The sequence below is a fragment of the Gorilla gorilla genome, chromosome 14, assembly GCF_029281585.2.
Source record: "Gorilla gorilla gorilla isolate KB3781 chromosome 14, NHGRI_mGorGor1-v2.1_pri, whole genome shotgun sequence".
NCBI lineage: Eukaryota > Metazoa > Chordata > Mammalia > Primates > Hominidae > Gorilla > Gorilla gorilla.
This window is the reverse complement of record NC_073238.2, coordinates 31,726,318-31,738,728: the sequence shown is the minus strand read 5'-3', so window position 1 is coordinate 31,738,728 and position 12,411 is coordinate 31,726,318. Positions and strand designations below refer to the sequence as shown.

The 12,411-nt window shown below is 38.9% G+C and overlaps 1 pseudogene; it reads left to right on the top strand.

Moving 5' to 3' along the window:
• Window positions 1-9,828, top strand: part of LOC129526487 (phosphatidylinositol 3,4,5-trisphosphate 3-phosphatase TPTE2-like) — a 37,002-nt pseudogene extending 27,174 nt beyond the window's left edge.
• The last annotated feature ends 2,583 nt before the right edge of the window (window positions 9,829-12,411 follow it).

Here is a 12,411-nt window from a genome sequence, read left to right as displayed (position 1 = left end):
GCAGGGGCACACTGACACCTCACATGGCAGGGTATTCCAACAGACCTGCAGCTGAGGGTCCTGTCTGTTAGAAGGAAAACTAACAAACAGAAAGGACAGCCACACCAAAAACCCATCTGTACATCACCATCATCAAAGACCAAAAGTAGATAAAACCACAAAGATGGGGAAAAAACACAACAGAAAAACTGGAAACTCTAAAACACAGAGCGCCTCTCCTCCTCCAAAGATCAAATTACTCTGAGCGACGGGAGGACATTCAAACCAAAGGCAAAGAAGTTGAAAACTTTGAAAAAAATTTAGAAGAATGTATAACTAGAATAACCAATACAGAGAAGTGCTTAAAGGAGCTGATGGAGCTGAAAACCAAGGCTCGAGAACTATGTGAAGAATGCAGAAGCCTCAGGAGCCGATGCAATCAACTGGAAGAAAGGGTATCAGCAATGGAAGATGAAATGAATGAAATGAAGCAAGAAGGGAAGTTTAGAGAAAAAAGAATAAAAAGAAATGAGCAAAGCCTCCAAGAAATATGGGACTATGTGAAAAGACCAAATCTACATCTGATTGGTGTGCCTGAAAGTGATGGGGAGAATGGAACCAAGTTGGAAAACACTCTGCAGGATATTATCCAGGAGAACTTCCCCAATCTAGAAAGGCAGGCCAACATTCAGATTCAGGAAATACAGAGAACGCCACACAGATACTCCTCGAGAAGAGCAACTCCAAGACACATAATTGTCAGATTCGCCAAAGTTGAAATGAAGGAAAAAATGTTAAGGGCAGCCAGAGAGAAAGGTCGGGTTACCCTCAAAGGGAAGCCCATCAGACTAACAGTGGATCTCTCGGCAGAAACCCTACAAGCCAGAAGAGAGTGGGGGCCAATATTCAACATTCTTAAAGAAAAGACTTTTCAACCAGAATTTCATATCCAGCCAAACTAAGCTTCATAAGTGAAGGAGAAATAAAATACTTTCCAGACAAGCAAATGCTGAGAGATTTTGTCACCACCAGGCCTGCCCTAAAAGAGCTCCTGAAGGAAGCGCTAAACATGGAAAGGAGCAACCGGTACCAGCCGCTGCAAAATCATGCCAAAATATAAAGACCATCGAGACTGGGAAGAAACTGCATCAACTAATGAGCAAAATCACCAGCTAACACCATAATGACAGGATCAAATTCACACATAACAATATTAACTTTAAATGTAAATGGACTAAATGCTCCAATTAAAAGACACAGACTGGCAAATTGGATAAAGAGTCAAGACCCATCAGTGTGCTGTATTCAGGAAACCCATCTCACGTGCAGAGACACACATAGGCTCAAAATAAAGGGATGGAGGAAGATCTACCAAGCAAATGGAAAACAAAAAAAGGCAGGGGTTGCAATCCTAGTCTCTGATAAAACAGACTTTAAACCAACAAAGATCAAAAGAGACAAAGAAGGCCATTACATAATGGTAAAGGGATCAATTCAACAAGAAGAGCTAACTATCCTAAATATATATGCACCCAATACAGGAGCACCCAGATTCATAAAGCAAGTCCTGAGTGACTTACAAAGAGACTTAGACTCCCACACATTAATAATGGGAGACTTTAACACCCCACTGTCAACATTAGACAGATCAACGGGACAGAAAGTCAACAAGGATACCCAGGAATTGAACTCAGCTCTGCACCAAGCAGACCTAATAGACATCTACAGAACTCTCCACCCCAAATCAACAGAATATACATTTTTTTCAGCACCACACCACACCTATTCCAAAATTGACCACATACTTGGAAGTAAAGCTCTCTTCATCAAATGTAAAAGAACAGAAATTATAACAAACTATCTCTCAGACCACAGTGCAATCAAACTAGAACTCAGGATTAAGAAACTCACTCAAAACTGCTCAACTACATGGAAACTGAACAACCTGATCCTGAATGACTACTGGGTACAAAACGAAATGAAGGCAGAAATAAAGATGTTCTTTGAAACCAACGAGAACAAAGACACAACATACCAGAATCTCTGGGACGCATTCAAAGCAGCGTGTAGAGGGAAATTTATAGCACTAAATGCCCACAAGAGAAAGCAGGAAAGATTCAAAATTGACACCCTAACATCACAATTAAAAGAACTAGAAAAGCAAGAGCAAACACATTGAAAAGCTAGCAGAAGGCAAGAAATAACTAAAATCAGAGCAGAAGTGAAGGAAATAGAGACACAAAAAAAACCCTTCAAAAAATTAATGAATCCAGGAGCTGGTTTTTTGAAAGGATCAACAAAATTGATAGACTGCTAGCAAGACTAATAAAGAAAAAAAGAGAGAAGAATCAAATAGACACAATAAAAAATGATAAATGGGATATCACCACCGATCCCACACAAATACAAACTACCATCAGAGAATACTACAAACACCTCTACTCAAATAAACTAGAAAACCTAGAAGAAATGGATACATTCCTCGACACATACACCCTCCCAAGACTAAACCAGGAAGAAGTTGAATCTCTGAATAGACCAAAAACAGGAGCTGAAATTGTGGCAATAATCAATAGTTTACCAACCAAAAAGAGTCCAGGACCAGATGGATTCACAGCCGAATTCTACCAGAGGTACAAGGAGGAACTGGTATCATTCCTTCTGAAACGATTCCAATCAATAGAAAAAGAGGGAATCCTCCCTAACTCATTTTATGAGGCCAGCATCATTCTGATACCAAAGCCTGGCAGAGACAAAACCAAAAAAGAGAATTTTAGACCAATATCCTTGATGAACATTGATGCAAAAATCCTCAATAAAATTCTGGCAAACCGAATCCAGCAGCACATCAAAAAGCTTATCCACCATGATCAAGTGGGCTTCATCCCTGGGATGCAAGGCTGGTTCAATATACGCAAATCAATAAATGTAATCCAGTATATAAACAGAGCCGAAGACAAAAACCACATGATTATCTCAATAGATGCAGAAAAAGCCTTTGACAAAATTCAACAACCCTTCATGCTAAAAACTCTCAATAAATTAGGTATTGATGGGACGTATTTCAAAATAATAAGAGCTATCTATGACAAACCCACAGCCAATATCTTACTGAATGGGCAAAAACTGGAAGCATTCCCTTTGAAAACTGGCACAAGACAGGGATGCCCTCTCTCACCACTCCTATTCAACATAGTGTTGGAAGTTCTGGCCAGGGCAATTAGGCAGCAGAAGGAAATAAAGGGTATTCAATTAGGAAAAGAGGAAGTCAAATTGTCCCTGTTTGCAGACGACATGATTGTGTATCTGGAAAACCCCATTGTCTCAGCCCAAAATCTCCTCAAGCTGATAAGCAACTTCAGCAAAGTCTCAGGCTACAAAATAAATGTACAAAAGTCACAAGCATTCTTATACACCAACAACAGACAAACAGAGAGCCAAATCATGAGTGAACTCCCATTCACAATTGCTTCAAAGAGAATAAAATACCTAGGAATCCAACTTACAAGGGATGCGAAGGACCTCTTCAAGGAGAACTACAAACCACTGCTCAAGGAAATAAAAGAGGATACAAACAAATGGAAGAACATTCCATGCTCATGGGTAGGAAGAATCAATATCGTGAAAATGGCCATACTGCCCAAGGTAATTTACAGATTCAATGCCATCCCCATAAAGCTACCAATGCCTTTCTTCACAGAATTGGAAAAAACTACTTTAAAGTTCATATGGAACCAAAAAAGAGCCCGCATCGCCAAGTCAATCCTAGGCCAAAAGAACAAAGCTGGAGGCATCACACTACCTGACTTCAAACTATACTACAAGGCTACAGTAACCAAAACAGCATGGTACTGGTACCAAAACAGAGATATAGATCAATGGAACAGAACAGAGCCCTCAGAAATAATGCCACATATCTACAACTATCTGATCTTTGACAAACCTGAGAAAAACAAGCAATGGGGAAAGGATTTCCTATTTAATAAATGGTGCTGGGAAAACTGGCTAGCCATATGTAGAAAGCTGAAACTGGATCCCTTCCTTACACCTTATACAAAAATCAAGATGGATTAAAGACTTAAACGTTAGACCTAAAACCATAAAAACCCTTGAAGAAATCCTAGGCATTTCCATTCAGGACATAGGCATGGGCAAGGACTTCATGTCCAAAACACCAAAAGCAATGGCAACATAAGACAAAATGGACAAATGGGATCTAATTAAACTCAAGAGCTTCTGCACAGCAAAAGAAACTACCATCAGAGTGAACAGGCAACCTACAAAATGGGAGAAAATTTTCGCAACCTACTCATCTGAGAAAGGGCTAATATCCAGAATCTACAATGAACTCAAACAAATTTACAAGAAAAAAACAAACAACCCCATCAAAAAGTGGGCGAAGGACATGAACAGACACTTCTCAAAAGAAGACATTTATGCAGCCAAAAAACACATGAAAAAATGCTCATCATCACTGGCCATCAGAGAAACGCAAATCAAAACCACAATGAGATACCATCTCACACCAGTTAGAATGGCAATCATTAAAAAGTCAGGAAACAACAGGTGCTGGAGAGGATGTGGAGAAATAGGAACACTTTTACACTGTTGGTGGGACTGTAAACTAGTTCAACCATTGTGGAAGTCAGTGTGGCGATGCCTCAGGGATCTAGAACTAGAAATACATTTGACCCAGCCATCCCATTATTGGGTATATAACCAAAGCACTATAAATCATGCTGCTATAAAGACACATGCACACGTATGTTTATTGCGGCATTATTCACAATAGCAAAGACTTGGAACCAACCCAAATGTCCAACAATGATAGACTGGGTTAAGAAAATGTGGCACATATACACCATGGAATACTATGCAGCCATAAAAAATGATGAGTTCATGTCCTTTGTAGGGACATGGATGAAATTGGAAATCATCATTCTCAGTAAACTATCGCAAGAACAAAAAACCAAACACCGCATATTCTCACTCATAGGTGGGAATTGAACAATGAGATCACATGGACACAGGAAGGGGAATATCACACTCTGGGGACTGTGGTGGGGTGGGGGGAGGGGGGAGGGATAGCATTGGGAGATATACCTAATGCTAGATGACGAGTTAGTGGGTGCAGCGCACCAGCACGGCACATGTATACATATGTAACTAACCTGCACAATGTGCACATGTACCCTAAAACTTAAAGTCTAATAAATAAATAAAAAAAAAGAAAATAAAAAACCATGATAAGTTATGCATTGCTTTTTGATTGTCAATGCTAGCTTTAAAATTGAGCTTCTTAATGTATTCTCAAAAAAGGCCCTAACACATGAATATCAAATGACACACATTAAATAATAATATTTAATTGATTAAAGTCGAATGGAAAGTTCAATACTGTTTAAAAGTGCGGCACTTTTGAAAAGTGCCTCATGGCCAGGCACAGTGGCTCATGCCTGTAATCCCAGCACTTTGGGAGGCCAGGGCGGATGGATCACGAGGTCAAGAGATCGAGACCATCCTGGCCAACATGGTGAAACCCCGTCTCTACTAAAAATACAAAAATTAGCTGGGCATGGTGGCACATGCCTGTAGTCCCAGCTATTTGGGAGGCTGAGGCTGGAGAATCAGCTGAACCTGGGAGGCAGAAGTTGCAGTGAGCCGAGATCATGCCACTGTACTCCAGCCTGGTGACAGAGTGAGAATCTGTCTCAAAAAAAAAAAAAAAGAAAAGTGCTTCATGATAACCCTCAAACATGTTGGCCTTTAAAAGACATAAACAACAGGCCGGGTGCAGTGGCTCATGCCTGTAATCCAGCACTTTGGAAGGCCCAGGCGGGCAGATCACTTGAAGCCAGGAGTTTGAGACCAGCCTGGCTAATATAGTGAAACCCCATGTCTACTAAAAATTCAAAAATTAGCTGGGTGTGATGGCAGGTGCCTATAGTCCCAGCTACTTGGGAGGCTGAGGCACAAGAATCACTTGAACCTGGGAGGCAGAGGTTGCCGTGAGCTGAGATCATGCCACTGCACTTCAGCCTGGGGGACAGTGAGACTGTGTCTCAAAATACAAAAAACAAATGAAAACACACACACACATAAACAATAGTATTGCAACTAGAAAAGATTATTAATAATTATTTATGCATGTAGTGATTGGGCTGTGAGACCAAAAGTACTTGATAAATACAGGAAGTCATGATAAGTGAAAAGGAACTTCATTGTTATTATTATCTAGGTTTATAGTTCTCAATTCCATGTGTTCATTCATAGATATTGCATGACATTGAAACAGACAAAGTATTAATTGATGTATTCGACGGTCCACCTCTGTATGATGATGTGAAAGTGCAGTTTTTCTCTTTGGTGAGTAATCACAAAATAGCCTCTGCCATTGTTCTTGTCTGGTCTAATGATTTTATTTAAGATTTGCTTTACTACAATTCCCAACAAGGGAGGGGGAGGGGGAGGAAAAGAATAAATCAGATCTATAACAAATTTTTTTAAAAGAGCATATGTAATTTAAATAATTTTTGTTCATTTGTTTTTTTCTAAATTGTAAATTTTCTAAATTTTTCTAAATTTACATGTATTCTCAAATACAAAAAATACAAAATAAACACAAAAAAGTAAAACCCAAAAAAAAAACCCAAAGGTATGTTTTACTGCATAGCAATGATTACATTTTGTTTTGCATCTTTTTTAAAAAGTTAAGAAATTGAGACAGGGTCCCACTCTGTCACCCACGCTGGAGTGCAGTGGCGTGATCATAGCTAACTGTAGCTTCAACCTCCTGAGCTCAAGCAATCCTCCCACCTCAGTCTCCTGAGTAGCTGGGAGCACTGATTGGAAAGAGAGTTAGGTTTGGGTGACTCAGTTGTGTGAAACAGAGAAGGCAGCACAATACAACACATGAAATAACCAAAGCAGTTTTTTATTAATTCCAGAGAGAAGAGGGCAGCACACTTCACAGGGCCAACTGGAAGGGGGAGCCATCCAGGAGACCTGTGCTTGACTGATGGGTGGGAGCAATAGCGAGAGAGAGGGAGGGACCTGACAGTGGAAGCCTTTATTGGGATGTAAGGTGCTACCTGAGCAGGTTTCCTGCGGGGAAGTCTAATTTGGTTTAACGCAAGCAGCCATGAGTCTCTGCTGTGACTGAGAGGTGGTCACTGATATATCCACATGGTCCCTGTGGAGTATGGGGGTCTGTGGGGTGAGTCAAGTAGGTTATATCTAGCTGTCCCATAGTGAAGTGGTCATCAGGAGAAGGTTGTATAAGGTAGATATCAGGATCAGTCACATGGAGAAACTGGGAGGAGGTGAACTGGAAACTGCTGAGGGTGACTGAACCCCACTTCTGATATCAGAAAATCCAATTTATAATTAAAAGGGATGCTGAGGCAACAAAAAATTATAAGAATTCACTACAATGTAGTTGGGTATATATAGGCATAGGTCCTTAGTAGCGTCTGTTTGGCACTATCTAAACCAGATTCAAATAGCAGCATTTAAATTAAATACCTATCATGGGAAAAACACTATTCCTTGAAAATTTTGATAGAAACAGCAAGAGAATGCAATAGCATTTTCTTAAAGCCTCCTCCTTTGTGTCTTGAGTGTATTGTTACAGATTGCAGAGTGCTACCTATTTAATGGTTATAATTGTTTGATAAATATATGAAGGAATAAAGAAAGGAACTTTAATTTCTTTGGAATGATTAGTTCTTGGTGTCAGTTTTACTTTGAAATTTTTTTTCTTTTTAGAATCTTCCTAAATACTATGACAATTGTCCATTTTTCTTCTGGTTCAACACATCTTTTATTCAAAATAACAGGTATGAATATAATAGAAACCCATAGAAACAGCCTAATCTTCAATGTCTATATATAAGGTGTAATGGCAAGTCTTTTGCTGGTTGTCATAAACTTAATTTATAGAAAGCAAAATCCTTGAGCCACCATTATTCCTTGCCTTACTCCTCTTACTTTGGTTATTTTAAAAATACCTTTGTTCTTGAGACCCACTGTTGCAGTATCCTCAGGGTCCATGCCATAGGACTGTGTTATGAGTTCAAAAGTATTATCATCAGATCTTAAGTTTGGTAGTAAATTCCTCCCAGAGAAGTTCAATATGAGGCTGCTGAGCACCTTCAATATATCAGGTCCCTGTCAGTAGGTGCTGATTTACCAATGACGAACCACCATCAACCTTTTGTGCTAAAGTAAGGCAGGACCTAGGGAGGCTTCAGCTAGATTAAAAGCTGATGGACACACTTATATCTGGGAGAAGTTACAAGACACAGTATTAAGGAATACAGCTAAGAAATATCATTAAGTAATAGTCTATTTAAATAGCCATTCAAATGTGGCTTTCTAATAACTGAATTGGGAAACCTTTCTGAAAAATTATTAATTGGATTTGGAGATTATTGTTCCAAAAAAACCTTCTACCTTATTTGGAAACTCATTTCTCAATCTAGAAGTTCTCCACTATAAGTAGCATTTGTTTTGTGATGGTGAAAAATTGAGATTTTTTTTATATCAACCATAATGTTCAATACAAAAGGACAAAATATTTTTTAAATGATTTAGGTCAGAGTTGAAGAAGTGGCTATGATTATATGTGGCATGAATTTGAAAGTTATTTTTACATCTAGTCCTAATCTTTTCTTCAAATGTGAGCTGGATCGAATAACTCCTTAAGTCCAGCAAGGCAACAGGAAATTAAACCTCTGGTCTACACACTTGCAATGCAAAACATTTAATGGATTTTGATAGAGTCAACCTTGGATTCGATGGAAATTTTTTACAAGTTTTTTTTTTTTTGGATGCATACAAACAATAAGCTTTTTCTTCTAACATGAGCAAAGTCCCTCAAAAAGTGAGACCTGGGTGTAGCTTCATTTGATGCTGCTCCTCAAAAGTGGTTCTTGCTAAAGGATACCGTTTTTTTTTCCTTTAAAACACTGTGTTCATTTTGGAGAAGTGATAAGCTAGATCACTTTTATTCTTACTTTTATATACATTTCTAAAGATTTCTGTAACATTTAAATTTACATACTACTTGGTAAAGCTGTTTTTGTTAGTTATGAGATTGTTGTTTAGCCAAAAATGCTAACTTCTGTCATTTAGAACACTAGGCATAAATGGGTCAACCAATTTATGCCTGGTGTTCCATTATTGGAACGCTAAGCATATGGGAGTTATATCCTACTGCTCAAGGTCATTTCCAAGGTCTGATTGTAAAAATTCAAAAAATTGCAACCTCACACATAAATTAAAAGAGATATAGTATTTTATTACTGGGTTTTCATTCATGTCTATCCTGATATTTGTCGCATAGAGAAATTTAGATATTTTATTAAACTTGGATGTCATTAATTCCATATAAAGCAATGCTAAGAGAGTCAGCATGTGTTACTGATGTGTTGCTGAAGATTAAAGTATTTTTAAGTCTCACTAAAAAGGTGGAAGGAACCAACTGAGACACAAAAAAGGGGCTGGAGTTCTATTCATGGTGAGGTTCTTTTTTTGTTTCTTCCAGCTCTAACGTGGGTACCCAACTGTGTGGCTTTTCGGTGAGCCCCAGTATAAAATGTAATATATTTTTTTCTGTTCTTAGGCTTTATCTACCCAGAAATGAATTGGATAATCCACATAAACAAAAAGCATGGAAAATTTATCCACCAGAATTTGCCGTGGAGACACTTTTTGGCGAGAAATGACTTCCAATGACGTTGTAGCTGGATCCGATTAAGTATAGCTACCCCTTCCCCTTCTGGGAAAGAATTATGTTCTTTCCAACCCCTGCCACATGTTCATATGTCCTAAGTCTTCCTTGATGATGCATCTATATTTATATATGTTTATATATGTTCTTCATAAATCTATTAAATATATATAGATAAAATGTCAGTGTTTTTCTTCTTTTTTGAAGGCACATACTCCACAGTTTCCATCTTGTATTTACATAAATTTGGAACACAGTATGCAGGAACATCAGGCATCATTTTGAAGAACTTTGAAATAGAGCTTTCATAGCAAAAACTTGAGATATTTAGAATTTGTGATTCCCCAACCCCCACTTACTTACATATTTTTGGTCAAGTATTTATTCCCTGCTTTGGTTCACATTTGTAATTTCAGATTTATTAGAAAGCTAATTTATATATTTTTCTTCCCCTTCATTTACAAACTGTCTGTTAACAGACTGGCAACCAAGACTCAGTTTTAAATCCAGAAGAGAGAAGTGTTTCACACAAGCAGTCCCCCAACTCCCAACACACAGTCTCTCATTCCGAGCACTAAATAGGTAGCTTACTTGACAAGCTTCCTTTAATCACACACAGACATGGGGGTTGGGGTAAGAAGATGGTGGTAAATATGAAGATAAGTAATCTTTGGTAACTTCTGCTTTTGTATAAATTTGTAAGTGAAGTCAAAAGAAATGTTCTTAGAGTAATCTAGGTGTATTATTTTGAAATACACTACTCCTGCTCACAACCAACTTCACCTAAGCTTGGGGGGACTCTGAAGGGAGGTTATCTTTTCATTATAAACACTGGTTAGCCTTATGTCTACAGGAAATCATTATTATTTCCTCTTTGGTGCTGGGTTCTACTTTTTTTTAACAAATTTTTTATTTGTATTTTTTATTTTTTGAGACAGCATCTCACTCTGGTTGTCGAGACTGGAGTGCAGTGGTGTGATCTTGGTTCACTGCAGCCTCAACCTCCCAGGCTCAGTTGATTCTCCCACCTCAGCCTCCCGAGTAGCTGGGACTATAGGCGCATGCCAGCACACCCGGCTAATTTTTTGTATTTTTAGTAGAGATGAGGTTTTGCCGTTGTTGCCCAGGCTGAGCTCAAATTCCTGAACTCAAGCAATCTGCCTGCCTCAGTCTCCCAAAGTGCTAGTATTAAGGCATGAGCCACCACGCCCAGTCTGTGGGTGTTACTTCATTCAAAATACCTTTATTGCCACTGTATCTTCTGGCCATGATTGTCCTTGAAAACCTTCTATCTTGGCTTTATTGAAATTATTCTTATTTGAATGATTTTCCTTTTATTGGCAAGGCCCTCAACAATCTAGACCAAGATGAGTTCATCAGGAAATGAAAGGTAACAACTAATAAGACAAGTGTCACTGCTAAAACACAATATACTCATTCCTGAAAAACCTGGCACTCTACAGAAAGGACTAAAAAAAGAAGCAGTTCATGAAAATACAGAGTTTGAGAGTCCAGGGCCAACCTGTCCGGCATAGCAACTTTCTAACCAACACACTAACCGCTGGGACCACCCACATCAGCAGCTGAATGTTGGGAGTTTGCCATAGAGCTTTTTAATTTTTGACTGGAAATAGAAAAATACTTGCTATAGGGGCTGTGGGTACCAGAGTGGCACAGACGAGAGCAGAGCCCTGAGCCATGGTGGGCATGGAAGGCAGCAACCTGCCAGGAGCCAAGAGCCCCACTAGGCTGGTGAGCCGCCTCGCTGCAGGTGATTTTTTCTCCTCTAAATATTCCAAAAAAGGTTCCAACTGCCCGTGCAGCAGCCCAGCTAAGGCCTTTTTCCTTTACTCCCCCTGATCTGACTCCCCCTTTGAGGAAAAGATCATAGAACTTGCTTTCAAATTCCTTTCATGTTAATATTATGCCCTGCCATTAATGACAGAAACATGTGTAGGCACAACATAGGTTACACTGTTTCCTTTAAAATTCACACAGCCATAATCTACAGAGGGCAGATTACGTCCTGGGTTTAGGTGAATAGGGAGGAAAATACTTAGCTGGCTCAGGGAAGAATAAGATCTGTCTTTTTAATACTAGAAACACAGGAAGGAAGGAAACCCCCTTTTTTATTTTAAGAATTTCCCTTTTTGAAATAAGGAGATTACCATTAAGGTTTCTCTTCCCCAGACCTCCAAGACCCACCAAAATTTCTGGAAATTATGAGTTGTCACACTATTCTGCTTTTGCTTATTCAAAGAAAACTCATTTAAGGCCTCTTTGGGTGTTGCTTTCTTGGAGTGCAAAATGAATGATTCTTTGAAGAACTCAAGAAACTTAGATCAGAATGATACTCATGTCTTAAAATTTTAGCTTTAATTTTAAATGTAGGGGTATGTGTGCAAGTTTGTTACATCAGTATATTGCACCGCGGTAGAGAGCGTAGTACCCAATAGGTAGTTTTTCAACCCGCACCCCCCCATCCCCCTCTAGTAGTCCACAGTGTCTATTGTTCCCAAGCTTATGTCCAAAGATACCTGTTGTTTAGCTCTCATAAGTGAGAATATGTGGTATTTGGTTTTCTGGTCCTGCATTAATTTGCTTAGGATAATGGCCTCCAGCTCCACCTATATTGCTGCAAAAGACCTGATTTCACTCATATTTATGGCTGTGTAGAATTCCATCGTGTATATGTACCA